Source organism: Molothrus aeneus, chromosome 14, assembly GCF_037042795.1.
Source record: "Molothrus aeneus isolate 106 chromosome 14, BPBGC_Maene_1.0, whole genome shotgun sequence".
In the NCBI taxonomy this organism is placed as follows: domain Eukaryota; kingdom Metazoa; phylum Chordata; class Aves; order Passeriformes; family Icteridae; genus Molothrus; species Molothrus aeneus.
In genome coordinates, this window is record NC_089659.1 from 8,244,330 (window position 1) to 8,269,939 (window position 25,610).

At 41.2% G+C, this 25,610-nt stretch overlaps 1 protein-coding gene across 3 annotated transcripts in view; it reads left to right on the forward strand.

Annotated features, from left to right (window-relative positions):
• The first annotated feature begins 4,727 nt into the window (after positions 1-4,727).
• Positions 4,728-25,610, forward strand: part of ACSL4 (acyl-CoA synthetase long chain family member 4) — a 37,252-nt gene continuing 16,369 nt past the window's right edge. For 2 of the 3 annotated variants that reach the window (XM_066559244.1, XM_066559246.1), the window contains exons 1-3: positions 4,728-4,801; positions 14,902-14,962; positions 24,373-24,417. The gene's annotated coding sequence lies outside the window, so the exon portion shown is untranslated. The remainder of the gene's footprint in view (positions 4,802-14,901; positions 14,963-24,372; positions 24,418-25,610) is intronic. The other variant, XM_066559245.1, reaches the window with a different exon arrangement.

Genomic DNA, 25,610 nt, shown 5'->3' on the forward strand with positions numbered 1-25,610 from the left:
TGTGAAAAATTAAACATTTCATTTCTACAGCAATTAATTTTCTTTCTTGTGAATGTCTCTAGGCAGCATAGAGACATATTTCACTATGTGCTAACTATTCAATCTTTTTTTGCAATGGCTGTTCAAAGTTTCCTCTGAAGTCTAGTTTGAGGTATTTTGTTTTCTATGGTGATCTACTGATTGTTCTGCCAATAAGACACGTAACTGTTGGCACCAGCATTAAATTTAGAGTTCCACATCTTTCCCTAGATTTATTGTAGTATATATCAGAAATCTCTCTGTCAATACTGCTTTCCTTTCTTAAAATGTGTATCCTTCAGTCAGGAATTCCTGGTCCAACACTGCATCCTATTTTTGATCTAATACTTTAAGGCTGTGTTCCAGGTAGGGCTTTTCAGTTTTGTGATAAACTGGACAGGAAGACAGCACTGAAACTACATTCTCCTTTGCCTTTGTGTAGTGTGTGACCCAACCAATGGAACTGCCTGTGAGTGCTGATTTGACCCAAGATAGTAAATAACCCACTTGGAGGAAAGAATCAGGGAAAAGAGAAAACCAGAACATGTGTGCTGTCATTGCTCTGGTGTCTTGAAGCCTAAGCAGAGTGTTACTGTCAGGAATTACCTCTGGAAAGCAAAGTAGCTCTAAGCTCTGCACACATCTGAGCAGGTAATGAAGCTGATGGTTTTGCAAAATACTAAAGTTATGTCTGCAAGCAGGTACATGTTTCTGTGTCACACATGGAATAGGCCTTAAACCAATTATTTAATTATGTAATGCAAGTATTTGTTCAGTGCTTGCAAGCTGCTGCTCATTTTTCTGCACAATGACTCTAAGTGAGAAGTCATATTTGGGTACATGAGGGGGAAAAAACTGATTGCAGGTTTTTTGTTCAGAGAACCTCTCAGACTGTGTCTCCACATTCCTCCTGCTCCTTCCCCCGAAGACCCAGTATTATGGTTGGAGATGCAAGAAAGGGTTTTTGGTTTTCCTATAAAAATACAGAAATTTGTTATTTTTTGACAACCATTTTAAACAGATTTGCAGATAATTTTTAAATCTGGTTTCCTATATAAGACAAAGGAAGGAATGGAACCAGCTTGAACAAAAACCATCAAAAACCAAAACAATTCATGTGTTTGGTAGCAGCTCCTTCTCTTAAAATGCTGCCTTTTATTCACAGCCATCCTTCAGTTCCCCCTACTGGAAATTCCCCCTTGGAGTGCACTTACTTGGAGATATCAGTAAGCCTTTGTGTCATCAAATGTATATGACTGACTGCTATGTTGGTTTTGTTTTCTTTTAAAACACAAGAGTCAGTTTAAAAAGGTCTGGAGTGAACAAAATCCATTACTCTCAATGGGCAGAATTCATGTGGGAGTGCAGTGTGCAAAAAGGGGCACACTAAAACTTCACCAGCCTGAGATGAAACTCAGGTAACTTTTCTGGGAAAATGCTTGCTCCCAAATGGCCAGGTTTGTGTACAAATTTTGTTTTCTGTTGTTTTGATTCCAACTGTACAGTCTGTGAAGACAAACAGGATTGTATTTAGGAAATAGCTGATTTCATCAGTCATTTCTCCTAATATAAATAAACAACCCACAAGGCTCCAGATATTGATTTATTACTTAGATTAGAAGTGCTAAGATTATGCAATCCTTTTGCTGATATCAGGAATGAGGTGAGAAGCTCTTTACTCTTTGCAAGCTTGCACTGAATCCTGGGTGAAAACCAGAGGCCTTGGCTTCAGCCTCTCCTCAAGATCCCCTTCTCTTCTTTTGACCTCTGTGTTAAGGCTGAAAATCAGCATCAGTGCAGAGTGACTTCACTGTCTGGGAAGTGCTGTTACACTCATCACATCCCACAGAGATCTTCAGTGAGTGTTTCTTACTGGAAAGATACAAAGGAGTTGCAACACGAGAGACAAGGAAAATCCTTTCAGTCAGATTTGATTTTGAGGATACTTAGACATTTTGTTACATAAAGATAATTTTAATTTTTGTTTAAATACTCCTCTAAAAGTTTGCAAAGACATTTTACACATCTTGTAGTGAATGTCAGCTTCCTGACCATAGGCTTCCTTGTCTTATCTTCCTGTTTTAAAGCCTTTGGAAGTATCACACATCCTCAGGGAATTACTAGTTGACCACAGCTTATTTATAAAGAGCAAGTAAATCTGTTTCTGCTTTGTTTTTGAAACAGAATGTTTGGTGTCTTTCAAAGAACTGGTTTAAATGAAAATGTATCTTATGACAAACAAAAGAGCATATTCTATATCAGTAAATCCTATGAAAATCAGGCAGGTATTTGCATACCTGTAACTGCAGGAAAGAGCATGGTGCTCTTTCTAAAACCTCCACAAAACAAGGTGTATTTGACTCTTCACCCTGTCTGTAGTAAGTATAATTTCAGGACTCATTATTCTAATAACAAATGAGAGGTTATATTTTTTCCTTAATTGTAATTAACCAAAATTTGTTTTCAATTTTGCTGAAATTATTACTTTGACCTAGATGTTCATCCTTCTGAAACAGACAAAGGATTTTGTTGAGCTTCCCCAAGAACACCACTGATGCCTGGATGTCAGTCAGTGGTGCCTGGCCTGGGGACATGAGTGGACAAACCCTGCAGACATTGGGGCTACCCAAAGAACTTCTTGCTGTGGCACACAGGGCCAGCTTGTCCAGGGCCAAGAAGAGGTTGATGAGGTGGTTCCATTGCTTGGTGAGATCTCCAGCAGGGAGGGCATAAAAGGAGAGGACAGGAGAGGGAAGAGTTACACTCAGCAGAAGTGCACATCCTGAAGCACCTGGAATCCAGCTGGCAGCAAGGACATGCAGGCTGCAGTAGAGAGAAGGAAACTCTGACCTATTGGAGGTACTATGAAACTGCACCTGGAAAATGTGAGGCTTGTCAGCCTAGAAGAGAGATGAGTATGGTAGTAGTGCAAGAAATCTGTGTTAGAAATCTGTAAAACAAGGAGTGGCATGGAGAGAGGTAAGAGAGAATGGTTAACTAATGCAAAAGTCAGGGGACATCATATGGAAATACCAGACAGAAGGCAAGGAACATACAGAAGTGATTTCTGTACCCAGCATGAAGTTAGACTGTGGAATGACATCAAGCTGTAGATGCTGGAAGCTCAGAAGGCTAAGAAAGCAACTGGATTTCTTTTCCATTGTCTAGCAAGATCAGATATAGGCTACTTCTAGCTAAAGGTCTCAAAGTTGCAGAAGTCCTCATCTTTCCAGGAGATGGCCAGCCACTGTTGAGAACAGCATTGTGTTCTACCTCAGGCATTGCTCTCATCCACTGTGGTCATTCCAGTGCTTTAGCTGGCTTGGGCACAAGACATGCTTCCTTACCCACCAGCAGGATACATCAAGGTAAATCTGTACCCACTTAATTCAAAATCTAATACTGTAAGAAATACAAAATAGCTGGAATAAATTACAAGTAGATTTTCTTGCCTATTTACTGTTCATGACAAAGATTTAGAAAAGAAGCTGTGTCAGTGTTCTAGTAGGAAAAAAAATTTGTGGCAAGTTGGTTTGCCCAACCTTTTCTAAGTATTTAGGGAAACTAGATCAAAAAAGTAATCTGCATGAAACAGATATGCCTTTGGGCATCTTGTGCAATTCAGGTTCTCTTATTAGTGATGATGTGACATTAAGAAAAACAATGGGTTTGAAACAAACTAGAACAAAGTGAGAGTATAACAGACTGCCCCAAGTGTCATATAGTCCAAACAGAGCAAAACCCACACAGTGATTCGGCTCAGCCTCTATCCAAGGAAGTGATGTGCTTTTTGCTTCTTTGGGAATTATGAAATATAACATCCACATTGCATGTGCAGTTGTTGCCAGAACCTTTTAGCCTCCTGCAAGGTGCTGTCTTTTATGGAAGCAAACCTGTTACCAAATATAGCATTGGCTATGTAATATATGCCATTTTTGTTTTTTCACACTCTGTCCCACTCCATATGGGGCGGGGGAGGATCCTGCTGGACTTCTGTTCCACAGAGATGGAGCACCAAATGTTTCCTCTTCCCCTACACACTATTAAGAAGTGGCATTGTCAAAAGCAAGTTATTTTGTGCCAGTTCTCTTCCGAAGAAGCCTCAGACTCCAAAACAGCTAAAACCATCTGGCAAACTCTTGCATGAATCATGGGGATATTTGTAGCCTCTGGCTTTTTGAACCACGCTGTGAGTAATCCCAGTCGTTCTCGTCAGCACTGCTGCTGAAACCCGTTCCTTGTGTTCTGAATAAAAACGAAAGGGGCCTCCGACTGGGCCTGGTGGTCTCCAGATTGTCAGGAGCCAAAACTGGGGTACAAACATCTGAGCTGTCTGTTCCAGCCTGTAAGATCCGGACTGGCGGCCTTGCTGCTTCCAGCGGGAGCCTGCCCGGGGGTCGGGGCTGGGGTTCCGGCAGCGCCTTTTGTCGTGTGCCCGTGGCTCGGCCTGGCCCACGGCCTGTGACAAGCCCCGCAGAAGGGCCGCGCTAACCGAGCTCTGCCCGAAGCCCGGGGTCCCGTGTCACCCCCCCACGAGCCTGCGAATCCCGGGGTCACCTCGGGACGCGGCGGCATCACTGACCGTGCCCCTGGGCTCGGGTCCGCGGACGCCTCCGCCCCTTCCCCAGCGCGTCACGGTGGCGAGGGGAGGGAGGGAGGATTGGGCGGCCTTGGCGGCGGCGGCGCGGGGCTCGCTCCTCCCCCGCGCCCTCAGCCATTTTAGCAGCCGGTACCGCCGCCGGTAGCGCTGTGATCTCCGCCGGCAGCGCCGGGACTGGGCACGGTGAGTGAGGACTCTGTGCAGCGGGGATGGAATGGAGTGGGATGAGATGGCATAGAAGAGAATGGGGTGAGATGGGACGAGGCAGAGCTGGTTCCCCTCCTTTGCTGCCATTCGGCAGCATCTGGCGAGCGGCGAGGGGCGGGAGGGTCGCCCCGCTCACGAAGAGGGGCTGCGGGGCTGGCGCTGCCCCCAGCCCGGGGACCGGCGGGGCTCCCGTCGGGGCGGAGGCGGCCGGGTCATCCGGGGAAGGAGCGGGGTTACCCGGGGTCAGATCCGTCCCCGAGGCCGTGGCTCGGGGGCCCGGGCCGAGAGGATGCGCCGGGGCTCGGGGCTCCGGTGCGGGCGGGCAGGAGCAGCCTCGGCCGCTGTCCGGAGCAGGTGGCGGCGCGGAAAGGCCTCCTGGAAGTGCCGAGGAGGGGTCGGGAGGGCGGCCCTCCGTGAAGCCGGGCGGGAAGCGTCCCTGCCCGCCCCAGCACTGTCCCGGGCCGGGGCTCCTCTCCGGGTCTTTTCCGCACCTCTGGGGCAGCTCTGGCGCATCTCGCCGCTCCCCGTCACGCCCGCAGCCCGCGGGGCCGAGCGCGGTCGCTCCCGCCGGCAGCCGGACCCTCCGCCCTCCCCTTCCCGGCTCTGCGCCGGGCCCGAGCTCATCCCCGGCCTCTCCCTGGGCCCTGCCCGGTGCTTCGGCCGTGCTCTGGCCTCCCCCGGAGCCCCCCGGCCCCTGCAGCCCCCCGCCCCCCGCCTGGATGCAGGGGAGGAGGCTGGGCTCGGGAGATGGGCTGATGCCGATGAGGAGAGGTGATTCACCGCTCAGCGCATGCTTCTCTGCTCCACGTCACAAAAACACCTGTTCAAGGAAAGCAAGAAACTGGCTGAATATTTTAGATTTTGCTTTTTGGTGTTCTAGAACATCCCCTTTGTGGATTTCTGAAACTTACTTGGAAAGCAAGTGCATATGCAGTACCTAGATCCCCTGGCCTCTCCTGATCCAGTGCTGCTGTTTGCCCAGTCCCGTAATGAAATAATTGTAGCATATGCCTTTATAGCATATCATATTTGGGAAAAACTGAAATATGAAACATTTATGTTAGGAAAAAAAGGAGTGATAGTACAAAACGTTTTAGTGAGGATGTTCAGTAAATATAGATGCAGGTTACAGAGGGCTTTGGTGTTGAGGAATGTTTTATAGCAAGTAAACGGACAGTTGAAGTCCCTGATTATGGTCAAAGATAATAATGTTGGTCCTTGCTTGCATCCTCTGTTGGTCCTCTTTGCATCTTGGATTGTTGCAGAAAATAAGAATATGATGTGTGTTGTCATTTACTATTATAGACAAACTTGCAGTTGTAGCCTTGCCAATTTCAAGGGCAAAAATGAGCAAATAATAGTGCAGCTAGGCCTTAGAAACATACATTGTTTTTTCTATAAGTTCTGCTTTTTGAATCTTTGGAATTTGTCATCTCAGACTACTGCAATGACTGAAGACATGGATTTTTCTTTTTTCCTAAAGTATGTTTAAGATTTTAATGTCTTCAGTCTTTTCACCCAATTAAAAGACAGGTAGCAAAGTTCTGCAGTCTCTGACAAGATGACAGGTTTCATTTTTATTTCTTCTGCTCTTTGTGCATGGATACAAAGTTTGAGTTTTAATACAATTCTACAGAAGCCTTAAATATTTCCTCATAAAAGTTATTTTGGAAACTATTTAATGCATATTTAACATAGCTCTCAGTTCTTTGTACTTACCAATTCCCCCTTCATTGTTGTCTTAAATTACAGAATTGTATGAGTTTGAAAGAGACAATTTCCCCCTGGACCCTGCTGTGGTGGGGGGGTTTCAGGAGGTGTTCATTATTTAGGTGTTTGCATTTCATGCACAGTTAGCTCATGTGTTACCTTTAATGCCCTCTGGAACATGCACTGCCAGTGGTGGCTGCTATTGAATAATCCAACAGCAGCAGCTATAAACTTTCAGCATAATAAATCAGCAGAGTTCAGCAGATGACACCTTCTCCTTCTCTAATGCAAGGGTAATGCTTCAGCTCTTCTGTAAGAATAGAGAAACCACTTCCTAACAAACTACTAAGGCAAGGCTTTGCATACAGTTATATGCCAGGTGACGTTATGATATCTATCTAGTAAAATAGGTGCAGCCTATTACACTGTTGTAAATGAAGTTAGTACTCAAATTAAATTCCAAATGGTAGCCTGAGCCAAGTAAACATGCAAAATATATTGAAGTTAATGATAAATAGAGTTAGGCAGTTCACATGAGAAATGAATGAGTGCTCTTTTTTAAGAACCCTTCTGAATAAGGCATTGCTTAAACTAAAAAAGAGTTGGAGTTAATGATTAAGGGAAATTTTGTAGTATACTCAAATAAGCTTGTGGTTACTGTGCTTCAGGACATTTGTTTTTGCAGGAGAGAAGGAAGTTGAATGGAAGGAGGAAAACAATTTTGTGAGAAACAGAATTTATGGTTTCTTTCTTTTTGTTCATAGATTGGATTGTTATTTAGATGGTGCAACATCTTCAGCCTTTTTTGTGGAAGGCTTATCTCAAAAGTTGTCGACACTGTTTAATTTTACTGCCTTCTGGGGCAGCTGCAGAGTGACTGCTTTGGTGTTCATTGTTGTTGCAAAGTCTCCTCCTCTCCTCCCTGTAACTGGGATTACTGCCCTTCCCATTTCCATTTGGAATGGATGAGCTGTATGGAAGGGAGGGCTTAAGAAAGTTTCTCCTCTGCTGGCAGAGCTATGTTTACAGTGGGTAGGGATTATTATTGGTTTTTTGGCTGAATGTGGGGGAGGGAAGTTAGGATTGCCTATAATCTGCTGACACTCCTAGAAGCTGTCTGTTTCTTCTAAATGTTGAACTGTAGGTAGGCACACGCAAACAACTCTGAGTGCAGCACTGCTTATTCCTTCTGTGGCCACTCTCTCAGGGTGACCTGTGTGGCACTGAAGGTAAGGCACACACTCAGGTGGTGGGACAGGTTTCTCCTACACCTGTGGAGCCTGACAGCACCAAGGCCCTTTGTCAGACTGCTCTGTGCATGGGAGGACCTTGCCTTAGTCCTGGACATGCTGGAGCTGTGAGTTGGTTTTGCTTGTTTTATATGGACATGACCTAAAAGACACTGTTTGGAAAAAGATTTGGCCAGTGGCCAGCTTTGCCTAGGAGCTGTGGTTTCAGTTTCCTTCACTGCAGAAAGCATCTAGTGAGATCTGCCCTGGTGTCAACAGAAATGGTTGGGCAGAAGGTAAATAAACCACAGCACTCTGCTGTGCCTGCCCCACTTCTTATCAGGGCTATCAGTTCCTGCCTAGCACTGCCTATGAAGTGCACTCCTAATCAAGATACAGCTTCCATTGTGTGCCAGCTGTTCATAACATTATTTACCTGACCAAGTGTGTGAGACAGAGGTTAGGAATGAGTGGTGGGGGTGGAAATTCTTCGTGCTGTTGTTGTTGCCCTAGATAGGGAGCCTGTCTCCTCTGCAGGTTCCTGTGCTGCCACAGACCAGAGTAGCTTCTGGGTCAGGACTGACCTGGGGCTGGCATCAACTTCTTTTTTACTGTGAGGATGGTGAGATGCTGGCACAGGTTGCCCAGGAGGGCTGTGGATGCCCCAACCCTGGCAATGTCCAAAGCCAGGTTGGATGAGGCCTTGAGCCTACAGAGCTTTGTTACAAGGAGTGTGTGAGTGTGAGGCCTGATGGTACAATTGTCTGGAGAGTTATTTATGATGATCCCAAATATAGCAGAAAATTCAAAGGCACATTGAACAAATTTTTAGTAAGGAAATAAATAGCACAGGCAGTGTTGGGAAATGGAGGACCAGTGCAAGCAAGGAAAGATGACTGTGGGCATGGGACTGGGAGGAGTGGGAAGTGTTTTCCTTCAGCCAATATGTTGCCAGATTGTCAGTTTGTATAATGGATGAATTTTAAAGTTTGAGTGCATGAGTTGCTTAGGATGGATGTGAGGTTGGAGCAGAGGCTGCTGCTTCAGAAAGTCAGTGTGCAGTTTATTTGCTTTACATTTGGAGTAACAGCTGTGTAATGTGAAGGATGTGAGGAATTGTTTTCCTTTTTTTTTTTTTTGATTCAGATAGAACTAAGCACTTGGACTTGCCCCTGAAATCAAAGGGTACTTTTAACCTCAGTAAAGTGGTTTTAAGGAATCCTAGATACTGAGAAATTATTTTAAAAAAATACATTTTTGCATGGGTTTTGTAGTACAGTTAATACTAAATCAAGGGCTGTTGTACATCTGGGAGTTCACCAGGTTTCAAGGTGAGATATCTTTATCTCCAAGGTAGAGATAAAGTGATCTACCAATTATCCCAGAATTAAGAGTCTTGGATTTAAAGTGATCCAAAGTGGAACCTTAGTTATCACTTTAAATCCGAGACTCTTAAATCTGTTATACTTGAATACCACTGTTGCTCCTTGAGGACAAAAACTAATGTACTAGGATTTGTAGGATTTCCTTCCATGTATATTGATGTGACTATTGATTCCTTATAGTGCATTACTCCTTCATCAGTAGGGCATCTTTTTTTAAAAACATACTTGTAACTTTCCTTTTAGGTTAACCAGTTTATATCTCTTTTAAAGGTCTTATTATAAACTCATTGGTTTGGCAATGACAGCTTTAAAAGTCAAACCTCAGAGCAGAAGACCTGTATACATATCTGTTTTACTTGGAGCTGTAATGATACTGCAGCTCATTGCATGATTTTTGCTCATCACTTTTGTTAGTGTACAGGGAAAGTGCCCTTATTTCCCAACCCTGATGTTTTATAGCATAGGTGTTTACTGGCAGTTAGAATATTAATATGTGTATCAATTGAAAAAATAATCTAGGTGTGCTTGAAAGACTGTGAAATTAGAAACAAGTTAACATTGCAAGGACACACTTAAAATAGCACATTACATCCCAGTACTTGTTCTCTTACAGCTTGTACTAATTAAGAGATGTTTAAATTACCATGGTGCTATTCTGTTCTAACTCCCCTTACTACAAAAAATAAGATTGTAAGTGAGCAATACCCAGACAGTTACAGAATTGCTTGTATTAAGGTAATTAAAAAAAATTAAACTTATAATAAATGAATGCTTTATTTTTAAAATGTATGTTAATGACACATTTACCCTATCAACATGGAAAAGTTTTGACATTAAGCTAATGGTTATGTTTGGCAAAAGTGCTCTTAGATTTGTACAGCAGACCTGGTTTTTGTTTTTGTTTTTTTTAGCTATATTACAGGACACTGCAACCTATTTTAAAGGGAAGGTGGTATTAGTACAATCTCTGATCTTTGTTCCACTTGGCAATGTGCTTCACCCAACTGCACAACATTTTAATTTAAGTTGTGCTTAGTAAGCGTGACATATTCTACGAGACAGAGAAGTAGACTGAAGTAACATGAAAGGATGGTGCTTTTTAAAATTGTTTTTGGCACATTATAAGCTACAAGAGGTGCATCCTGCACCCCACCTTCACTGAGATTTTCCTCTGTACATGCAGTGGCTCAGTTTCAGTGGTTCAGTATCCAGTTTATACAGCTGCTAGTTTGGGTTTTTGCTGTGTAACTTTAGAGAAGTAACTGGACTGCCAGTAGTGCCTTTACTAAGGTCCTTACTGCTTGCTGCATGGCTGTGGGTGCAAGACTGGGCCCTGGTGCTGTCAGCAGTGCCCACTACACACCCACATGTGGATTGACTTCACTGGGCTTGGGCTTATTGGGGACTGAGAGCTTGAACCCTTTCATTTCTGTGCTGAAATTTTTGGCCTTCAAACATGGCGACTAAAAAAAGTCAGAGCATCCACATGCTGCTGCTTATTTCCTCAAGTATTTCCTCCCATCCCCAAATAGTTGTGTTTTCAGCCATGTCTCTGCTCACCTTGGCACTGCTGTAATTTATACATCCCTTGTATCCACCTACTCAGCTCATTGGCAGAGTAGCCCCTAAAATTGCTGTGTAACTGCCCTTCCTGGTAAGTCACCCCTAAGCTTTTTTTAAGGGCCTTATTGCAGAAGTCCTGCTCACAGAAAAAAAACAAACATTGGCATAGAGAGGAACTGAAAAAGTTATAATACTGAACATGTAATACCACAAAGAGAAAATTCTCTTCTGTGTTGGTAGTTTATAAGCATATTTATTTGGTATTTCCCAGTTCAGGTTCTGGGAAAAGAAATATAAAGCAAATAACTGATTTCTTCTGAACACCTGTGTGCCTAAGGCACTTCTTTTAAAGCTGCCAGAAAATCTTTGTCATGTACCACGGTAAGAACAGCCCTAACACTTGTGTTAAATTTGCTTTAACAGTCTCCTCATGCAAGTAAATTCTCACTGTCCCTCAGTTGCATAGATGCTTTTACAGACATCAGTACAGCAGTGTTTCTATCTGATAGCTTTTCCTGTGATTGTTTTTCAGCCTGTCCATCTCCTGCTGTGGCACCTGAAGGCCCCCAGCTGCAAACTGTGTGAGTCTGCCCAGTGCAGGCAGCTCTCACCACGAGCCTGCTGTAGGCTCTGGAGGAGCCTGGTGTCCTTCATTCCCCCATCTCTGTGTTCTCCACAGCACCACTGGGCACACCAGTTGATTCTAGTGCTTGAATTTTTTATAGGAGGTGCTCTGCTGTAACATAAGAGCTGTCCTTTGTGGTTCAGGGGAAAATGTACTGATTAGCTTGAAAAAAATCAAATCTCCTCCTGGTCTTTAAAGCTGAAGGTGTGCTGTACTTTTGGAGATTGAGCAGGTGAGCTGCCCCTTCTACATCGAACTTGCTCAGCTCCATTACAAGCCTCCTGTACCACAGTGTTTGCTAAAATAAGAACTTTCTCAAATATGTTTTTGTGTTCATATAGTGATTGCTTATCTGGCAACAAGTCTTGATTGGAAATGTTACAATTTACAAAACAGTAATTTATTTATTAGGTCTGTTTCTGTGCACTTGAACTGTATACTAAGAAGGATGTGGTTAGAGAAACAGAAGATTGTAAATAATGATTACTGTCAGTTCCTCAAATGCAGGGAAATATGGAGAGCACTCACTACTATGAAGTTGGGCAGGTACTACAGAGTGTTTGCTCTAATTTCACCCTGTGTTGTAGTTCACCATTTTATTGCACATATTCATGGCAGGTAGCACATGCAGCAGACTCAATCTTTGCATGTTTAAATGTGCACTGACACCAGTGTCCTGTTGGGTAGGTAGGGCTGAAGGAAGCTGGTAAGACCACAAGGAGTCTGTGTTGTCCTTGCTGGTAAGAGGGTGCAAGTGTCTGTCTGAAAAAAAAAGGCAAATTGATATAACTGGTTGGATTTACAGAAACACTTCACCTTGTCTAAGTGATCCATTGGGTACTTTGTTGTTTCCTCCCCAGCAGCATACATGCAATAGTTCTGGAAAAGATCAAATTAAATTCAGTTTATCTAAAGCACATGATAAGTAGAATACACATTGAGTCATTCTCCCATTTGTTTTGGTAGCTAGAGAAGCTGAGCAGCCTATGAAATGTCACTATTTCAAACATGCCAGTTCAGTCTGAGGAGCTGGACACAGTGTATCACAGCCTGCTGAATGGCTCACAGCAAAATCCCAAAAATTTATGAATGAGGGCATTGGTCTCATAGCTTAAGCTGACAGCTTGGCAGCCAGCTACCACACAGTCACTTTGGGTTAGGAAAATTACTAACACCTGACCTTCCACAAATAAAAAATTATGCCTGTTAAGGTATTTTGGAGTATATAAAATGAATCTGCAATAAAATTTTTAAAGTGGCTAGGTATGGTGGGGGTTTAGCTTGGGTTGGGTTTTTTTTGGCTTTCAGTAAAGATAAAAGTGGATTATATATCATGGTAGAGCTTCTGGTTGCCTTTTTTCCCCCCTAGTACACTTCCATGGATGCACTAAGCTTGCAAAGGCTGCAGGCAGCAGTCTCTCACTCTGGCTGCTGGTGAAAGGAAGGGATGGACTGGGAGAGCAACAACTAGGTGGAGGCTAGAGGCTACTTCATTCAACAGTAGCTCTGTTTTCAGGCTCATTTCAAGTTCTTGCACAGCACAGGACTGTGTTTCAGCAGAACTAACCCAAGGTGATCACTTCCTCTCTCTCAGTGGCACTTTCTGGGACTGAGTCATGAGTGGGGGCAGAGAGCCCATGCAGCTACAGGTTGTGTGAGCAGGTGCCTGCAGACTCTGCAGCCCAGGTGGGACCACCTCAGTGCACAGCTGCATTCAGTTACCTGCCACGAGCCTCAAGTGAAGAGTCAGGGAACCAGCCCCCTTGTTGCACTGTTCACTTCTCATTTGGAGTCTCCCTTACACTGAGGTCATGTTTTTGTCATTCAGCAAAATAATTTGCTGATGTTGTGTTGTATCCTAAAAATTGCTTTAAGTACTAACCTCTCTAACCTCTTTTCTGTTCCTAGTATGGCACTTTTTGTTTGGTTTTCTTACAAAATGAAAACGCACATACTAAAAGAATTGCAGTACTGTACAGGTAAAGTTTAGTTTTACAACAGTATTTTCTATAGTTTTGGATGTTATGTGGAAGAGTAAGCAGTTAGTGGTAATGTCAACTAAGAGCAAAGTGATACAAAAATATTTAAAAAAATGAAAAAGAAGGAAGAGATCTTGGTTTGTGGTGCCTGTGGTCTTTTTGCACCAGATGCAGAAGTAGGAAGGATGGAGTAGTTTCTATCTGCTCATGGTAGCTCATTACTTTGTCATTCTGCACACTACTTTCCATGAAGTATGTACTGCTGATTCATACTGTATATTTATACAGGGTAAATTAATACTGAACTTGATGGCCTTGGTTTTGTGCCTTTGTTTGATAGATGCATTTGATTTTCATTATGAAAATGGATTATCTGTTTATTTTATAAGCATGCAAATACTTCTGTATTTTTATGAGCTCCTCTGTTTGAGCAACTTAAGTCGAAAGTGCTTTCTTTGTGAAATGTATTGCCACAGGCAAGAGGAACAACAAGAAAGTGAAACTAAGCTCGCTGTGCGTGAGTGAAAAGCAGGGTGAGACTGTGGGGACTGGAATAGGACTCAGAGCAAGGTTATGCCTTAGAAAACTATGCAGAGCATTCTCCTTGTGTGCTGCATTTTGCCATTCTGGGATTGCCAGTTCTCCATCTGGCTCTTTCAGGCCTGCTTTTCTTGCATGTCGTTCAATAACAGTACCTATGCAGAATGTTTTACAGCTCCGTGAACTTGACTAGGAGAGATGATAAACACCTGGCAGTTTCTGTCTGACAAAACTGAAGGAAAAAACCCTCATTGTAGCCCTGAATGAGTTCAGGTTATTTGCATGCTCAAAGGTGATTTGATGAACGATGACCACATACACTTATTTCTCACTGTTCTGTGTAAGACTCTGTCCTGATCATATTTCCACACCAGATGTTTTCCCACCTTTCTGGGTCATGGTCCATGACCAGATGTGGGATGAAAAGGTAAAGGGAGGATGTGTTATTCCCTGAAAGGCAATGGTGGCAAAGGTTTCTGTTGTCTGTTTCTCTGAGTTGATTCATTGGTGTTCCTCAGACAGAACAAATAGTTTGGGACATTTTTACATATTACCTCTTAGCTTTTAGTTCTCCTGGTTAGCTGAAATGAGATTTGCATTTGTAACTTGGATAGCATTAAGTAGATTTCTCTTTCAGAAAGGTAAGCCTTTGACTATTGAGTTGCTGAAGCTTTACTGTTAAAGCTGTTAAAAGCAGTCTGATGCCAGATTTAAGCATTATGAGTACACATGAGAACTTTGTCTGGCATGCTTTTGGCAGCATGTTACATCATTCAAACTCCTGAAGGTGCTCAGAACATAAAACTGAGGTGAAAATTAAAAATGATAATGTAATGAGTTTCTAATGGTATGCCCTGACCTACACCCTGTTCCATGTTTCAAGGAGCAGGTAGTGTTTTCCCATTTTACAAATGGCATTGACCACCAACACCTGACAAAGGTCTGTTACCAAGCCAGGAAAGGTTTGGGTTGAGTGGTCTATTCAGATGTGTTTGTAACTTAAGAGGGCCTAGAAATTTCACTATTTTATGTTTTTCTTTTCTAGATTTTTTGTGAGTTCTTCAGCCTGCTTACCCAGATACATTTGATTTGCAGTTCTGTTCAAGGTAAAGTGAATTGTTTTTTGTGTCTGCTAGTGAGCAGCAAAATTGACAATAACTAGAGTGGTCCTTAAATAACCCTTACTCAAAACTGCAACAGGGAACTTCATCCTCCCATCATGGTAAGGATCAATCTGATAGACTTGAAATGGGGACTGTGTATTTTTAAGTTGAATTAGAAACATTTTCTGACAGTGTTAGCTTTTTGAGTATCACTGCATTTGTTAATAAACTAAATTATTACTTGTTTTTTATTAATAAACCGTGAATTATTGTTGTGATACACTGTCATGCTGAGGATTTTTCAGTCCCTTTTCTGAACAAAAAATCCCTAAAAATAAGTTGAAAGAATGGTCAACAGCATCAGTTTCCTCTTGAAACTTCCTTCAGAATTTGTCTGAGACCACTTTACTGCCTGTTTAGTCTAGTGCTGCACAGTTTTTTCTTCTGCAGTTGCTACTGTGACTGCTGCTTTATTCGAATTCAAAATCGTCCAGTTAGCTAAATAAATAACAAAAGTCATGGCATAAAGCTGTGTGCTTTGCTGCAAATAGTCACACACACTTTTTTCTTTTGGACTGTCAGGATCTGAACAAATTTTCTTTCAGGAAGCTCTGTGGCTGTGCTGGCACCCAGCTGTCCTGTGCTAGTGTGTTTAGCTGAGGGGTAGGACATGGACACGGGTATGACCATGGCAATGTGGTTACACAGCTCCTTGGCCAGAGGCAGCTCCAGCCAGGCCTGCAGTGTGTGATCCTCTGCTGCTTTGCAAATGGCACTTGGATATTTTGGGCTAAGAACATCAAATGCTTTTGCCTTTGCAACTGTACACCTTAAACACTTTCTTGTCTGTAAATAAAAAGTGCAATACACATTTATTGGGGGGTGGCAAAGTTCAAAACTTTGGTGTGTTAAAATGTTTCAGAGGTATTTTTTCCCATGCATATTTTTTTAGGACATCTTGAAGAACTGTGCTAGTTCCTGCTGTGTTCTTGTTAGTAAGAATGATTATGTTCAGAGTACTTTTGAACAAAATATTGTTTAGAGCTGTTAAATCTAAAAACTTGAATGTGCACTTTGCATTTTGCCTTGTAGTGGAAAATGTAATGTGCAATGAGATTTGTTTGGTCACCTCACTTCCTCTTTGAAGTGCAGATAAAAATCAAAGAACTGTTATGAAACAGTAAGGCAGTAAAATTGCCTTCCTTGGCAGAAAGTGCCAAATAACATTATTAACAGAAATGTACCCTAAAGGTATCTTGGTCTACCATAAAGCACATGAAAGTAGCAGAAGGCAAGTTCACTCACAAAAAGTTTAAAGTCAGTTCAGCAAAAAGTTGCAGAATGTAGTCCTGTCTTAGATGAGTTACAACTTGGGAATTCCACATATGGATCCAGAGATGATGAATACTTGAAAATGAATCTAGGTATGTTTAGCTAGAAAGTAATGGGGTAGGTTCAACATGAACCAAGCAATAAATTGTGCTTAAGTTTTGCATTAAAACTACAATAAAATGCAGTTCCTTAAACATACAAAAAAACATAATCACTTTTTCACTGGAAGATACTGTGAATCTGTTCAGAAGATTAAACTATGCTTGCTCCCAAGGCTCCTTCTGTTTATTGACCCTCAAAGCATTGTATTACACAATGAAAATGAAAAATAGAGATGACTCATGCTTGAAATCTCAGGGGCTACCATCTCAAATGACCATGGGTGGGGGCAACTTTCGTAAACTTGTATTTTTTATGTGCACACCCAGTCATCTGTATATCAGAATGTCTGCAAGGAGAGAATGTCTTCAAAATGCAAATAGGAAAGGCTAATTTTTATTTATTTTTCAGTTTAGTCAAAAAAGGGAGGAATTTGCATTTGAATGTGAGCTCCTAAGAGAAAAAGGAAGGTGTATTTTCCAGCCCTAGTGCTCTTCTTGTTGACTCTCCCTATTCTGTTCCCTAGAATTTTGGAAAACCCATACAAACCTTAGAAAAATCTCTCCCAGCCTACAGTACACTTTTTGGTAGACAAAAGACTATTGGTGCAGTACACAAGGAGGAGCATTTACTCTCCCCTCTTCCTTTTTTTGAGTATGCAATTAATTTCACGACCTAAATTATGACCCATGTCTGAGAAGAAAACACCCTAATGTGAATGATGAGATGATGGAGTTTCTGAAAAGCAAGGAAGGTAAATGTAAGATTGATGGCAGCATTTTTTGCCAAAATGAAAGCTGAAGAGCCAGTCAGGCTCCCAGAAGGAATGGAGAGTTATATTTAGAACTGGGACAAGCATAAGTACATTTTCTGTGGATCAAATTCTGAAAAACACTTACCCAGGGAGATTATTTTCTCCATCTTTATTTGCAAAACAAAAAGCACATGGCATCCAATTTCCTTACATTGTCCAAGGCTGTCATTGAAATGATCATTGGAAGCATAAGAGGGGGAGATGAGCACCCTAATTCTTAAACAGTGAGTTTAAGAATTCTTAAATAAAGCATTTGTCAATGCTTATGTTTCTAGTGCTGCAATATCTGAAAATAGATAAAAATAATGTCACCAGGCCCAGGGAAGCACCTAGCAATTGGAAGCAAAAAATTTGTTAGAAGGTATGAAAGTAACTTTTATCTGCAGTATCCAGTAATATGCCAGAAACAGGAATATTACATCTGGCTTTGAAAACTGTAAAACACTGTGATGCCCAAAAGATGGGCTTGAAATAAAACCCCCATAGGGCAGTGTCTATAGAACAGGTGTTTGTTTATTGCAGTGCTGGAGTGAGGGGGATTTCTCCTCCTAACTCACCCACCTTTGTCAAGTGCTGTGGTGTATTTATAGTATATTTATTTTTATATTTATTTATAGTATATTTATTACTATATTTATTTATTTATATTTATATGTGTTGTAGTGACAGTGTGGCTCACTGTCACTACAACACATCACATACACACCAGAACTAGTTTACATGGTGTGAGCTCATGGTTATTAGACAGTTCTTTTGCACTTGTGCCTCCTCAGTTTGGGGGTTGTGGGGGGTCTTTGATGAAGGCTTCCAAAGTCTTCTTCGCATCTGAACTTTCCAACTTTGTCTTTGGAGCATGCACAGTTATGGTGTTCCTTGGCCTGTCTGGTCTAAATTCTTTATTTTGTGGCTAATTGGCTTTACATTTGCTGATTTTTCATTAGGACTATACTTACCTATCTCTAAAGCTATCCACCTGGTGAGTTTTTTCTTCTTTTTTGTCTATTCAGCATTAAGCAACTAGTTAACCATATACTAGTTATAGTGTAGTATATACTAGTTATTATAGTATAGTATATACTAGTCAGCCATTACATTGTATAATTTTTTCAGGTTATATAGGTATACATTATATCAGGTTACATAGATAAAAAAGTTAGGATTCAGGTTATACAGATATATAAAAAGTCATGATTTAGCTTGTATTGATACCAGGTTATGTTGATATCTTATAACTCAAGCTGTATAAGCACCTTGTAACTCTGACCTAAGTTATATAGGCACCAACTGTACATCAGTTATTTACTTTCATTGTGCCCTGAAAATGCAGGGGAAGATATAGCAAATAGGGCTTTAAATCTGTAAGTCTCAAATTGATTTGATCTACACTCTCTTTTTGTGAAGTAGTTTGCTACTGAGAAGGAATTGGAAAGTAGAAGATGATGATAACTTAAATCTCACTCGTTGGATCATCAGAGCCATGCAAGTCACAACCTTTCCACTGCAAAATGCTTGTGTAGCTAAACACAGACCTAGCCAGTCTGTCCATTGTATATTTACTGTGTGTGGGAGGGAGGATTATCAGTTCTTCTTTGGCTGTTTACAGAGCTTTTGCTGAAGTCTTCTGTGGCCACACGTCCTCTGAAATTTGTCCTTGCTTGTACTGTTTGTCTTTTCGTGTCCTTGTTTAAAAAAGTTGGGTGGAAACAGTACATTTATCTTTGCTGTTGGAACAGCAGAGTAACATTTGTCATAATGCCTGATGAGACAGGGGTATACATTGAGGGATTAGACTGAAATACTTTATTATTATTGAATATGTATTTTCTTTGTATTTTTTTCCCTTTAGTCCAAGTATGTTTTGTAGATGCTGGTAATAACAGTATTTTTCAGTTGCTCATTTTCTTCTTTTCCATCTTCTTCTGGAATACCCTCTGTCCAAAGTACCAGTTTCTAGCCTAGTCATTAACTAAAATGCCAGTGAAACAGAAAGATGTCTCTCAGTTCCCTTAGCACAGAAAACCATACTGTGTTTGTCATCAGTGACAGTGAGTGCATTCACAGTGCTGTGTGTAACTCAGATTCACCTGGTGATTTTCTGCCCTGCCCTTGGGAGACCCAGCCTGGACTGTGGCACACAGTTCTGGGGTGTGCAGCATAAGGAGGATTTGGAGCTGTTGGAGCAAGTCCATGGAGTTGCTGAGAGGACTGGAGCACCTCCCTTACGTGGCCCAGAGAGCTGGGGCTGCTCAGCTGGGAGAGGAGAAGATTGTGGGAGACCTCACAGCCCCTCCTGGTACCTGAAGGGGCCTTCAGGGGAGCCAGAGGGGGCCTCCTGAGGAACTGTGGTGACAGGAAAAGGGGGAATGGGTGCAAACTGAAAGGGAAAATTTAGGTTAGGTAATGTGGCAGTGTTCACAGGGGTGTTAGGATGAGGGAAGAGATGAGAATATTGACTCCATGTTTCAGAAGGCTTGATTTATTATTTTATGATATATATTATATTAAAACTACACTAAAAGAATAGAAGAAAGGATTTCATCAGAAGGCTAGCTAAGAATAGAAGAATAATGATAACAAAGGCTTGTGACTGACCGAGACAGTCCGAGCCAGCTGTGATTGGCCATTAATTAGAAACAACCACATGGGACCAATCACAGATGCTCCTGTTGCATTCCACAGCAGCAGATAATCATTGGTTACATTTTGTTCCTGAGGCCTCTCAGCTTCTCAGGAGAAAAAATCCTAAGGAAAGGATTTTTCAGAAAATATCATGGCTACAAGATAATAGGAAGAAATTCTTAATAGGGAGGTTGTGAGGCACGGGAACAGGCTGCCTAGAGAGGCTGTGGATGCCCCATCCTTGGAGTTATTCAAGGCCAGGCTGGATGGGACCCTGAGCAACCTGTTCTGGTGGAAGGTGTCCCTGCCCAGGGCAGGGGAATAGAACAAAATGAGCTTTGAGGTCCATTCCAACCCCTTAACATTCTATGGTTCTGTGGTTCTGTGACTCAGGCTGTGAGCAGGGCTCAGGCTGTGAGCAGAGCTCAGGCTGGGTACAGCCTGCAGGAGAGGCAGTGCTGCAGTGAGAGCCTCAGGTACTCACGGGGCAGCTTCTGCTGAACTGGAGACAAAGAACAGGTGGGTCAGGAAGTGCTTTCCCAGTTCTGTGTAGTCTCAATGGACCATCTTCAGTTGTGAAATCTTGCCTTGGCCTTTAGTTTTCTGCCTTTGGGGCATGCAAACAGCTCTTACCCTTTCACCAAATATTTGCTTGCACTCATGTTACAAATTAGGAGAGTGGTTTCACACCCAGCTCTTAGGTAATTGGAACTGCTGGGTCAGTGTGGCTGGGCTGGCTTGCACTACAGCACTTGTTGCAGAAATAGATGTTTGACAATTATAAATGGATTTTTTTTTCCTATTGACTTTAAGTGCATATATGTTCTGAGGTAGTAAGCAGAAGCAATGAACATAAAGGACAACAATATTTTCCCTTTCCTCTCCAAAATATTACCTTTGCTATTAGCTGAGTAAAATATTGTATTAAGCAGCAGTAAGAGAAACACAGTTTCCTAAGGCTATTTGTGATTTTGCTATTTCAAGTAGAATGTATATATTTAAACTTGTATCAGGATCCACTGCAACTGATTTCCCCTCTCCCTGTTTGTCCTGTTTGTTGGGACATAAGTAGCAATATTTACACTGTACAGGCATAGTGAGAGCTCTAAAAATATCAGGCTTTGAGCTTCTATTGCATTGCCAGAGCACATAAGTACTTCTGAAAATTGGTTAGGTTTGGTTAAGCTTTCTATGGATTTTCACTGCCCTTTGTGATGTACCAAAATGTGCAAGAGGCAAATATGTAGAAATCTGCCTGTGAGAAAGAAAAATGAACTTTTTTTCCTGTGAGTAACTTGCATTAATATTGCTGGAGTTTGCTTTTATAAAAGCACCGACATGATGTAAAAACTGAATCATTTCCTTTGGTTTCTTTTCCTTCAATCTTTGTAACCCCAACTAAGCTGTAATTAGGCATCAGATTTTTCTAACTCTTACTGCTATTTCATCACAGTCTTCTCAGCTGTGGAAATGTTCTCTCGTTCTTGTGTGTGTTAGGGATAAATCTAGAAAATCAAAACTTGTAGTAAGCCTGACACTGTGCGCTCATTTGTTTATTGTGATGCATCTTCCTCGCCATGTGGAATTTCTTACCCTTGGAGTAATCTCATTTTGTGTCATCTCTTTTTGAAATCCCAGCCTTGTTCTGTCCTGTACCGGAACAAATTCAGGACGACTCAATACCAACTAAGTTCCTTTCCAAAAACTGACTAACTGAACACCCACATACTTAGGTCAACTCATATTTATTTTTTTTTACTGTGTAAAACCACTTTTCGAGTTACAAATCCTGAATGCTCACTGTAGTTTCCAAAATGTTTAGATCTGCCTGGATGCTAGAGAAGATGCAGAAATGGTTGTTACTTACTCATAGTGGATTGTTTTGGATGATTTCAGAACTTCCTGACAGCAGTCAGCCCTGAGCACTTACACTAAAGTCAGAATTGTGTCTCCATTTGAAGTTGGCAAGAGCTCAAGGAGCTCTGGTGCAGAGGAACCAGACTTCCTCTGGTGTTGCTTTTAAACTAAAAACAATCTGCTTTGCAGATTGCAGATTCCTTCACAAACTAGAACACAACCCTTTTCCTCTCTAATGTCATCTTCCTTACCAGATTAGTTTCCTAACACTGTATTTAAAGCAGACAGAAAATAAAGTTGTGTTTTCTTCCAAACGTGCTATTTCATAGTAAATTGGATCCCTGGCAAGCTTTTTAACACCAGAGGAAGGATTGTAAGCAGTGTTGTTGAAATACTTACTATAAGCTGTTGTTGAAACAGTGTTGTTGAAATACACTATTAAGCCTTTAGAGGGTTTTGGGCTTGGGCTAATGAAAGCCTTTCCTAGTGATGATAATAATTTGCTGCCTTATTAAAGTTAAACTGCATAGGATAAAATTTCTAGCTACAGGTATTTAATTTGATTTTGAATTACTCTTAAAAATTCTAGTAGTGTGTGTAACTGCTGAGTAAGTTGATTCTATTCAGTTTGGAGAGTCAAATGCAGAGAAGATTAAGGCATTTCCTCATCTGAGAATAGTCACTTCCAGAGGCATGAACTCTCTCTCTGTTCCCCATACACACTTTTGCTCTTACTTAGTCCCATAAGCTTTTGTGACTATTTAAAAGGGTTGTTTTTTTCTTCTATATTAAAAAATATAATTGCTCGTTGTTTCTTAGATTTGAGGTAAATTAGGAAGAGAGGAGTGTCTCTTCTGTTCTGGAGCATGTGCTGCGATTTCAGACTCTGTTCTATGACCCTGGCTACAGGACAGGAATAGAATGTTGTATATTATCTGTCTAAAACTTTTATTTAAGGATATAAAAGTGAGATTATACTTAGATAACATCTCTTCCATCTCTGGCAGCCCATAAAGTACAGTGTCAGTCAGGAGTAAACTTGGATTGTAGAATTTTTGTAAACACCCAGCATATAAAAGCCGTAAGTGAAATATTATTACCTCATGAGTGAGGTTTCCAGCATGAACACTGTAACGTGTCACTGCAAAGGTTCAATGAACTCCAGACCACTTCAAAATTGATAGAAGCTGATTCACCAGAGGAAAATCCTTTGGAAATGCTGAAAACCAGCTATCTAGGCTCTCCTAGATAGATAGATACAACATCTATTTTGGTTTGGTTTCATTTTTTCTTGTAGTCATGCCTGACGCACACTGCACTTTCTGGGAACATGCGTTTCCTGCACCGACAACTGGAAGCTGCTGTTTCCAAAACAGTTAGATAAGCATCCAAAGGGGCTGGTTCTGTTCAACAGTCAAGAGAAATAATAAGCTTTGTAAACCAACAGAAAATACTACATATTCTAAATATTCCAGTGTTAAATACCAGTTTTATCTTATTGTGAAATTTTTTGTGAATGCTTAATTTTATTTTTTAAGGAATGAGAAAATTTATGAAGACCATAACTGTTATACTTTAGTAATATGTAGTTGTTTTACCTTGAAGTAAGACAATCTTACCTTGTTCTTGATGGTGCTTTGACGTGAGCATTGCATCTCATCCTTTCTCTTAAAGTCTAATTAAGTAGGAGATTGAAGTCATAAGGTATATTTTGAGTAGCTAAGTTTGGCTTCTAACTGAATACAACTGGTATGGAGGTACCTTTGCATGTTGAGTATGTCAGTCTGTTATATGCAGTATATTTAAGAGATTATAAATATTTATTTAGCACGAGTTTGGAATGATCCTGCAATGGATCAAAATGACATGCAAATGCCAGTAATTAAAAACATTCTAGCACCTCTTCTTTATACTTCAAGAGAAAATCTTTGTAGGAGAATATTGCAAGGGACATTTAACTTGGTTTCAGTCTGTAAAAACTGATTAAAATCTTAGACTTATGGGGAAGACCTTTAAAACATAACTAGGTTAAACATCAGTAAAAAGCTTTCTGCAGTAGACCTCTTGGAGCCTTATCTCTGCAGTTACACACAGCCATCTCTTATTACACTGGTCATGGGACCAAGGAGGCCTCACTGCCTCTATAAACATGCTTTTGTTCTGAAAGTCTTCTCTTACCTCAGTACCCCAAATCCACTTCATGTTCTCTTGGGCAATGTGTGCCATGGGTAGTCTTGAGTTCGTGTTTCTACTGATATTCATCTCTCAAGAGTGACAAAGAGCTTCTTGTTCTGCTTTAAGAAGAATGGACCATATGCAATATGAAAGTCTCTTCCTTGTCTTTCTGGGTTTCATTGGTAATTAAATTGCATTAAGGTTCTGTTCATAATTTTATTCAGAACATGTTTAAATACAAAAGGGAGGAAGTAGTGTCAGATAAAAGTTAATCTCCTTTTTGGCAGCTTCATCTCTTGTCTGTCTGGTGTAGTTTGGAAGCTGAATCTTTTCCTGTACTGTAATTGCTCTCCCTTGTATGGGTTGTGTTGCACCTCAGTCTGAATTCATAGCCTGTGCTTCTTAGGGACAGTAGGGTTCTAAAGATTTAGGGTTCTAAAGTTCTAAAGATTCCTCCTTTCTGCAAGGCAAAAAACATCCCAAATTCTAATATGTTCTTTTTTCTGTTTTACTGTAGGTTTAATCGACACTGAAAAAGCCTCAGTCATCACTGAGATCCCTTGTAAGTACACCTCTGTGTGTGTGTCTGTGTGTGTGAGGTTTTGCATGAGCATGTTCAAAGGAAAAAGCCACAGTTGTCTTTTTGGGACTCACTTAGTTTTCCCAATTGATATCTCTTAAGAATTACAACTGATTTTTGCCAGGATAGAAATGTGGTTCTCTTTTAAATTACTACAAATACATGCAAATAAGCTGAGTTGTCTTGTTTTAGGAGTACTTTTTAAAGTATTACAAATTAAGCTGAAATTCGAAAATGAAAGAAATGCAACCTTCCTCTCCTCCCTTTCTAAATTAGCCAGTTCTTGATTATTAGCCAGTAATATTTCACAGTAGCACATTTCTGAACAAGCTCCTCTGCAGCCCAAAGAAAAGCTGTGGTACTGTCTCATTGTGTTAAATAGTTTGCAGTACTCCAACAACTCTGCTTTTTATCCAAGTCAATGTGCCTGGTCATATATTCATTGTTGGAAGGTGAGGAGCAGCCAGAGTTCCCCTGGGGTCTGTTTTAACTTGTGGCATTCTGTGTAACCATGGGTGTGTCCTGACATTTCCCTACCATGTTGTAGAGCCATGGCTGGCTTGTCTTTGAAATGCAGACTCAACTGCTGGTTTTGGAGCACTGAATTAACTGGGATGAAAGTATCATACAAGATTTGTGTTATAAACCAATAATCCCTCATTTTGGAGAACTGGAGCTTTGGAAAGTAAACTGATCTCTTTTCTGCTGAGGTTGATGGTGAGGCTCACCAGAGCAGAATAAACATTTTGAAAAGAATGTAGCATTCATTTTTTATAAAAAGAAAAGAATACTTCCATCCATACAAGTCTGAGCTTAGCTTAGTTTATTATACTATCATTCAATAGTCATTTTATTCTGTAGCTGTAATTACAAAATTAATGTGGTGGTCATGTTGTTTTAAATATCTGCAGATCTCTCAGTCTTACATTACCTTAAAGCTGTTGATATTGGCTACAACACAACTGCTTCTATTGAAATTCTCATTAAATAACCCACCAACCTGTTAACTGACTTCTGTCTGCTCTAAGTAGCAGTTGTCTTGTTTAACCTGAAATGTTAATTGTAGCCTCCTTCATCACCCGAGGGTGGCAAATATATTCATGAAGGTGTATTTTGAGGTGTGCCTACGTTCTTTTAATTCTTGATGGAGCCCTGAGAATTCCCTATTCTCATCC